Here is a 7,576-nt window from a genome sequence, read left to right on the forward strand (position 1 = left end):
TTATAAAGTATATATTTTAGTTTAAGAATTTTGTCTCGATTTTGCTGATATAACACGTATTTGAATAATTTAGTCAATATTTTTATCTTATTTCTGGCCAAATAATAAGCACCGCTGCGTATGGGTTTTTATTTACTGATTAAGTTACCAAAATGTAAGTTGTATCTGTGGAATTAGACATTAAAACATGAAATACTTGATATAATTTAACCAATTTTAGTTTTAGAAATTGGTCAAATTGTCAAGTATAACTAATATATAAAATAGTAATTGAACAATTATCATCGCAAATCTGCTATGTATTAAAATATTACAACGGTTTGATTAACAAAATTTTATTATTAATTAAAACTTTATAATTTATTTGGAATTTATTAATATTAATTGTGGCGATAAAAATTATTAATTAATATGTATTTGTTCTTAGTAACTCATACCAACATCTTACTGGCCATTAAATGTGACTAGTATAACCTATTTTCTCTACTACCCTTCACATGATGTTTTTTATGATTTTTTATTTATTATTTTTTTTAATGATTTTATGTCTAATTTTTATTAGTAAAAAATATATAAAAAGTATATGAAATTAATTATATATTGTACGTAATTTATGTTTTCTATTGTGTAATTATCAAATTGTGTTATTCGAAGGAAGTGTACTTCATTCTTAATTTTTATTATACTCAGTGGAGTTAAGAAATTGAATACTCCACGTTCTTTTTTACTTTGTATTGATTCATTTATTTGATTCGATACGTACAGCGTGATAAAGGCCTTGTAATGTACGTATATCTTTATTAAGGCTGATTTTACAGCCTATTTTTAAATTTTAACGAAACTAATCATACCCAAGTTGGTGCTTACTACTTGTACTTTTATTTCAGAAGCCCTGCTTAAAACATAATTTAATTTTATCAATAAAAATTATTCAAACACTACATATTTCGTTTTATTTGTCAACATTAAATACTCAAAATATAAGTAACCCCAAATTAAACCTTTCATTAAAGAGGAATACCCCCAGGGCGATATTTTTCAACTGGAATATCTGGGGGAAGTCAATAGAAAAGGAGTATAATTTCGTGGGTATCGAATTTTTTACTGCGTAATGGTTTTTATTAACATTTAAGTAAAAAAGGGACTTTTTCATTAATTTCAATATTGTGAAAAAACTACACATTCTAGATGAAAACGTTTAACAGACGATTTTCTTGAAAATACTGGCTTTAAAATGAGATTTTCAATTACTTATAATTATTAAAATAAACAAAAACATTTAAAATACATTTCATAATATGAGTTTTTCTGTAGTTACTACATTTGCGAGAGATGGGTTGATCGGTCGAGTAGTTTTTAAACAATTCTAGTTGTTAAACCCATTTGAGAAAAAAAATATCATTTTCAAAGATTTACAGGCTGTACAGGTGCTTTGTCAATATTTAGAATGTTTTTTTTGTCTAATTCTCTTTATAAGATCCCACGTTTTCATATTTAAAAAAAAAATATAAGTATTAGCTTTTAATTGCTTTATAAACAATTTAATTAGCGCCATTATATAAAAAAGAAGTTTGTACGACCCATAGAACCGGAGATAATTTTATTTTTTTTTTTTTCACAACGCAATCATTTATAAACATTAAGATCTGAAATTTGGACAGTTTGTCAATAAAGTTTCAGTTTTTCATTTAAAATTTAATCTAGTTTAATATATGCCTAATTACCATTGTGAAAACTGAAAATGCTGCCCGCTTGGAAAAGGACAATATCTCGGGTTTTACGTAATGTAGAACATTTCTTGTTTTATTTGGGATAGCTCTTCTAAATAATAAGTTCTAACATATTTTTACCCCTATAAAGCCACCACCAACCTCTAAAAATTTAGTGTTTTTTAATTTCTTTTTTTTGCATTTTTTCGATTTGTTCATTTTTTTACTATTTTTATTAATCAATTAAATTTTCTCTATGTATTTTGAAATAATACAATGTTTGTAACCCAATGAAAAACAAGTTTATGCATACAAACATTTTTGTTTTTACACATTGTCTTTTTTTCGCCTTTTTCCCATTATGAGTTCGCCCTCTCTGTCCTCTACAGCACTCTATTCTCCCAGTCACCTTCTCTGAGGTCTTTATTATAGCATTTCCTATGTATGTTTTCCAACTTGTAGGTCTTCTTCCCAGCGGGTCTCAGTCCAATATTGTTTTCAGCCACCTGTGCTCTGGCATTCTTTGTACATGCCTGTAGAGGGGCTCTGTTTTCCAACTTTTTTTCCAAATTAGTTTTTAATAGAGCATTGAGCGGGTTTCTCGGCAGATATATTGGAACTATTCAGACTAAGCAACATTCAGAAGAAAGTCGTTTACGCATTAAACAAGCACGAGGTGCATTCGTCAAAATGAAAAAATAAAAAAAAAACAGCACCCTATCTTCCAATGACAAGAATCTGAATGGTTAGGTGTTATGTTTCCCATACCCCTACACGGTGTGGAAAGCTGCACACTAAATAAGTCACTCCTTAAAAAGATACAGGCCTTTGAAATGTGGGTTTACAGACGCGTGCTCAGAGTGTCATGGACGGATATAATCAGATATCGGGCAGTGTTGGAAAGACTGAATATTGAACCTGAAATTATATTTGCTATAAACTCAAGAAAGCTTTACGATCAATCGCCTAGAGGTGTTTGAGATGTAGTTGCATAGAAGAATGATCCAAACACCCTGGACAGCGATGCAGACCAACGAAGCTTTCTCTCCAATGTAATTGCTAACCGTAGGAGACCTAATTTGTCACAAAAAGAAAATAAACAAAAAAATCTTTCAGTTGGCCATGAAATCGGTCGATTTATTCTAATAGTTATGTTGAACAGCAACCTCCAGAAAACGTTGAATGCAAGAAGATATATGAATCCGGTGTCTCTAATATACACAGGATATGCTGATATATTTGTATAATATACATACATACACAATAAAGAAATGCAACGAAAGCTCTTGAAAGCAGGACTGACTGTTGCAAAGAAACAGTTGATGGAAAAGAGACGCACGTTTCTAAGCGAAGGAAAGCGAAACACCAATGGTTTCAAAGAATTGAATAAATAAATAAAGAAGGGAGTAAAGGAAGATTTAAGAATCTATAATGAAAACAAGGTAGAAAAAATAATAGAAAAGAACCGAGGCCTGAAATGCTTAAGATTAAACTTAGGAAAGCCTATAATAATCTCATTGAAGGATAAAGATAGAAAAGAAATAAGAGAAAAGAACGAAATCCTAAATGTTACTCAAACATTTTACCGTGAATTATATTCCTCAAACAAGAACCCAGAGAATACTGCAAAGGAAGATCTCAAGAGAAAGATAACGAATGTCAACTCGGAAATACTCCCTAACATAGAATCCTTTGAAATAAAACAAGCTATGGCACAACTAAAGAACAATAAGGCTCCGAGCCCAGATGGAATACTTATAGAAATGTTGAAGGAGGGGAGTGAAATTATTCTCGAATAATTGAAAAATTTTTTCAACGAATGTCTTCACAGAGGAGAAGTCCCAGATGATTGGAATGAAAGTTTGACAATACTTCTCTTCAAAAATGGGGCAGGGGAGATCTGAAGAACTATAGGCCAATATCCCTGCTGTCCCAAATGTACAAACTGTTTATGAGAGTAATAACTAACAGGTTAACGTTGAAGCTCGATAGCTATCAACCGGTAGAGCAGGCAGGATTCCGAAAGGGTTACAGTACAGCGGATCATCTTATAGTCAGAACTCTAATAGAGAAAGCCAATGAATAGCACTTGAACTTATACATTGGTTCGTTGATTATGAAAAGGCATTCGACTCCATAGAACTTTGGGCAATAGAGAGAGCTATGAACAACTGCAGGATAGACTCCCGATACAGAATGTTCATACATAATATTTACAAGAAAGCTACAATGAAAATAAAAATAGATGCGAAAACCAAAGCTATACCAATCAACAGAGGAGATCGCCAGGGAGATGTTATCTCACCAAAGCTATTCACACTTTTACTGAAAGACGTGTTCAAAGGCATTAACTGGGCAGATAAAGGAATAAATGTTAATGGAAGAAAACTGAGTCATTTAAGATACACTGATGACATTGTACTATTCGCTACAAGTTTCGAAGAACTGTAGACCATGATGACGCAACTATTTCAAGCTTTGGAAAAAACAAAAATAATGACAAATACACCGAACATTAGAGAAATAACGTTGAACGACATAAATTTAGAAACAGTAAGCGAATACATCTACCTGGGACAGATAATGAAAGTTAACAAACAAAATCAAACTGCCGAAATTACCAGAAGAATAAGGTTAGCGTGGGCAGGATTTGGAAAACTGAGTTGGATCTTGAGAAGCACTAAAATAGAACAATATTTGAAAACCAGAATTTACGATCAGTGTATCCTCCCTATACTCACGTATGGTTCACAGACGTGGATACTCACCAAGTCTAATATGGATAAAATAGTAAAAGCACAAAGAGCGATGGAAAGATCAATGCTCGGGGTGAGACTTATAGACAAAAAAACAAACAAATGGATTAGAAGCAAAACCAAAGTAAAAGACACAGGACAACATGCTGCCAAATTAAAATGGAGCTTGGCAGAACACAATGCCGGACTGAAGGATAAGAGATGGAACCACGAAATACAATAATGGAGACCATGGTTAGGAAAGAGAAGCAGAGGAAGACCACAAATGAGATGGGCTGAAGACATTAAGAAGATCGGAGGACACAACAGGAAGCAAGTGGCGCAAAATAGAAGACACTGGATTGATTTGAGGGAGGCCTATGTCCAAAGTTGGATTACTTAAAGCTGAAGAAAAAGACATACATACATAAAAGATTTCAATGTAAAGATTGATAGAGAAAAAACCTTAAAACCGCTTACAGGTGACCATAGCTTGAACAAGCAAGAGACAATGGACAACCTGTAACAAACCTGGCAGTTGCTAAAAATCCTATAGAAATGTCGACAATGTTCCCCAAAGAAGAACATTCATTATCAAACATGCACAATGAGACTACGAGCTCACAAGACTGGGCGAGGAAGGCACGTCACAATGGCCGTATGATAAGTGTGACTACATACAATTCACCTTTTACACGGCACTTTTGGCTGGAAAAGTAAATCTCGAGTATTAGGATACCAGGAGTATAAAGGAGGTAAACCAGTTTCTGTCACCGTCGGAGGCCTATTATTTTCGAACCGGTGCGGTGTAGATAATGCGACGCGGTGGACAGGGATGGAAAGATAATGGGAGAACACATGTACCATAGACACCCAACAATGCAGACTTAATTAACACCAAAAGAAAATTTTCTAATTTGTAGAAATATGAAACAGGCGAAATACAAGCTTAGGGAGGAAACCCAAAACACGGTGTAAGAAATTAATCCAAATAATAAGGGGCGCTCGAGAATTACATCTCGAGTAAGTCATTCATCCCTCAAAACCCCACCCCCAACATGCTCAATGGAAGCTCCCCAGTCCTTAGGCAATACTTCATTCAGCATCGGATGATTTTCTGAATAAACGAGAGAGGGAATAATTCTCCCGAACTTTCCGAAATCAGAGGAAAGGGGAAGAACATTATAAAGAAATCGGCAAAAATTGTACAAGAGAGGGTGTCCAGGGAAGGTAATGTATTCGAAAATAGTGCTCATGGAGACTCGTCTATAAAGTTTTTCATCGAATTTTGAAGATTTCAGGCACTAGTCCCCCACTCTATGGTGATTCTAACTCTGAACTCTGATCACGTTAGGATTAACCGAATTGTTTTAACCACCCATAAAAACCCTTTATAAAATCCACAAGGAAAATGAATTTCCAGTAGTCGGCTATCTACCATAAATCACAAAGATTTTAATTAAAAAATCCTTAATAAAAAGGTATATTTATTTAAAAGGACCCAGTTGCAGCACCATCAGTGCTGCAACTATAAAGGTATATATTATGTGTGAAGCCACACATAATATATACCTAGTGGTTATATATTACATTTTTGCTAGTAATTTTATAGGATGTTAACGTTTTAAACATATTTACTTCATGAAAACCTAAAACTCTCAAACTGGGGTTGCTGGGCCTCAGACGTAGTCTCTATAAGGACCTTAGGTAGCAACTAACACACCTTTACAAAGTTTTTTAGCGAATGTTCTGGTTTTTAGTTACTCACCTTTTACACCCCCTGGAGTGAGGAAATGATAATTGGGAATCCTCGACATGATTTTTGATAAAGCTATGGTCCACAGATTCATTTTCACAATCCACGAAAACTCTTTACAAAGTTTGTCAGTAAATTTTCGGGTTTTTAGCTACTCACTCCTAATGTATAGGTTGATCGTAGTCTAATAAATATTTCCTTAATCTATACTTAATTTACATTTTTCTGAACCAAAATTGTTGAGGTTATATTGTGAAAATGAAATCTTATAAAAAATGTCTAAAACGAATCAATGATGATCAAATGGAGAAAGCTCCTAGATGTGATAGCTGCTGTTGTTTTCCACTTGGAGCATAAATGCTCAGGTCTTTATGCAAGTGAGCAGAGAATCATTGTTGTTCAAAAATGGATTATTTTGTTCTTCTGCGAAGACTGTGTGTTTTCCTTAAAAAAATACATGTTTTAACTAAAAAGTTTATTCAACTAGAGGAGCAAATCAAGTCCTTAAAAGAGGAGCTAGAAACAGTATTGCATGAGGTGTATGGCATCCCGGAATCAACAAGTAGTATCATTCAAGAAAGAATAAATACAGGTAACAGCGCACTTACTCCCATCTTCAACAATATTGGTATTGCCCAGAACGATGTGGTGAAGATATTACGAGTGGGGAAGACATCTGATGGCAAAAAATTCTAATAAAGGTAGTAATCAAACATACAATCTAATAGCATCGGCATTCTGCCATACAATTTAATACCTTTAAATATGGTTTCATCCATTTAAACTCAACGACTGTTTGGTTCTGAGGCTATTTAGCAAGTACTAAAAATGTTCACTGAAGATGGACTGATAAGTCCGAAATCGTTTTGAACGTAATCCTTTTGGATTTTTAAATTTTAATTTTTAATTAAATATACATATTACAACAGAAGTGTTTAATTTCAATTTTTACTTCAATTAGTTTTTTTAAAACCACTTATGTATTTTTGTGCACGTTGAGCATTTTCAATCTCACAAAATTAATGAGAGGTAAAGAAATCTACGTGCGCACCATCAATTATTTTGTATACATAAATCAATAACCGAATAATGTAATACTTTCTGCTATTGGCAATAAAAAATCCAAAGACCTGATTATCCTTCTTACATACTCAAAATGATGTAATTTTAATTTTCCCTCCTACAATATTCTTTCGACTTTGACTTGAGTTTTCTTAAAATGTTGATTTTGTTACTTAGACCCCTTGACTCCTAGGGTCCACATATAAAAAATTGTCGTTGATTTTGTTACTTAGACCCCTTGACTCCTAGGGTCCACATATAAAAAATTGTCACAACCTCAGGTAAGCCCTAATTTTTTAAAATAAAAAACACCA

Source organism: Diabrotica undecimpunctata, chromosome 10 (assembly GCF_040954645.1).
Source record: "Diabrotica undecimpunctata isolate CICGRU chromosome 10, icDiaUnde3, whole genome shotgun sequence".
NCBI classification, from domain to species: Eukaryota; Metazoa; Arthropoda; class Insecta; order Coleoptera; family Chrysomelidae; genus Diabrotica; species Diabrotica undecimpunctata.